The sequence below is a fragment of the Arachis stenosperma genome, chromosome 2 (genome assembly GCF_014773155.1).
Source record: "Arachis stenosperma cultivar V10309 chromosome 2, arast.V10309.gnm1.PFL2, whole genome shotgun sequence".
NCBI lineage: Eukaryota > Viridiplantae > Streptophyta > Magnoliopsida > Fabales > Fabaceae > Arachis > Arachis stenosperma.
In genome coordinates this window covers 109,361,503-109,363,290 of record NC_080378.1, presented here as the reverse complement: position 1 = coordinate 109,363,290, position 1,788 = coordinate 109,361,503, and the positions used below count along the sequence as shown (strand labels likewise).

The 1,788-nt window shown below is 41.8% G+C and overlaps 1 non-coding gene across 1 annotated transcript; it reads right to left on the bottom strand.

Moving 5' to 3' along the window:
- Positions 1-1,053: 1,053 nt before the first annotated feature.
- LOC130964522 (small nucleolar RNA R71) lies at positions 1,054-1,157 on the bottom strand. Its single transcript, XR_009080612.1, has one exon. It is a non-coding gene; the product is annotated as a small nucleolar RNA R71 (small nucleolar RNA).
- Positions 1,158-1,788: the final 631 nt, after the last annotated feature.

Genomic DNA, 1,788 nt, shown 5'->3' with positions numbered 1-1,788 from the left:
CCAAAAGTTGATTCCGCTCAACTAATCAAACTTCTAATTCGAATTGCTCATTCAACCAATCCTTGTGGGATTCGACCTCACTCTATTGTGAGTTTTTACTTGACGATAACTGATGCACTTGCCGGAAGGAATTTTGCCGTTTGTGAAATTTCCTAAAATCGTAGCATAACAAGTTTATGCGCATCAAGTTTATGGCGCCGTTGCCGGGGATTGGTTTTCGATTGACAATTCTCAAATTGAAAGTTAACTAGATTGAGCATTTTTCTTGTTTTGTTAATTTAGTTCAAGTTACTTGTTGAAATTTAATTTCTGCACTCTGTTATTTGCATTCTTTCTTTATGCCTTTAAATTCAAGCAACTAACTCACTGACCCACTAACTATTTGAATTAATTCCTCAACTGCTCTAACCATACTCTTCCATTAACCAAGAGTATTCCACTTGTTTGTTGCTTGTGGTGTGTTCTTGTATGACAGGTAGAAGAGGAGAGACATCAACTCCTCCATATACCGAACCAGAGAGGACCCTTCATAGACGTAGAAGGGAAGCAAGAGGGAAGAGAGTACTGAGAGAAGAGGAATCTGAAGGAGAATCTGAGGACAACTTTGAGGAAGCTCTAGATCTCAACATGGATAGAGAATTTCACAACCATGAGAGGGTTGATGGAAACAATGCCATTCCTGAGAGGAGGGTTCTTGGTTCATACATAAACCCAACCTCTGGGAATTGTGGTAGCAGCATTCAGAAACCACCCATTCAGGCCAACAATTTTGAACTCAAACCACAGCTAATATCACTGGTTAAGGACCATTGTTCATTTGGTGGGAGTGCTAATGAAGATCCAAACCAACATCTCACCAAATTCCTGAGAATTTGCGACACTGTGAAGTCCAATGGAGTCCAGGAAGATGCCTATAAACTGCTCTTGTTCCCATTTTTACTTAGGGACAAGGCAGCTAAGTGGTTGGAATCATTCCCAAGGGACAGCCTAACAACCTGGGATGAGGTGGAGAGCAAGTTTCTGGCACGTTTCTACCCCCCACAAAAGGTCAATAGGCTTCGATCTGAGGTTCAGACTTTTAGACAACAAGATGGTGAGACGCTCTATGAGGCATGGGAGAGGTTCAAAGAATTGACAAGGAAATGCCCACCAAACATGTTCCCTGACTGGGTGCAATTGCATATTTTCTATGATGGACTTTCTTATGAATCAAGGAAGGCTGTAGACCATTCATCAGGAGGTTCATTGAACAGGAAAAAGACGGTGGAAGAAGCCATTGAAGTGATTGAGACAGTGGCTGAGAATGAGTACTACTATGCTTCAGAGAGACACAACACTAAGGGAGTCATGGAGCTGAACCATGTTGATACAATTCTAGCTCAAAACAAGGTGTTTGCCAAGCAACTAGCAGAGCTCACAAGGAAATTAGACACAAAGCAAGTGGCTGCAATACACACACAAGATCAAGAGGAAGTAAGCATTGAAGGAGGTGATTGGGAAGAGGCCAACTATGTGGGAAACCAACAAAGGCAATCATATGATCCACATTCCAACACTTACAACTCAGGATGGAAAAACCACCCAAACTTTGGGTGGGGAAACCAACAAACCCAACCACAAAACCACAAACCTTACAACCACAACCAACATAACAATTCCACATACCAAAACTCCAACCAAAGATCATACCAAGCCACACAAAACACTTACTCCCAACCACCATATCATAGCCAAAATAACCAACCTGCCCAATCTAATCCGAACCAACAATTTCAAGATCAATTAAAC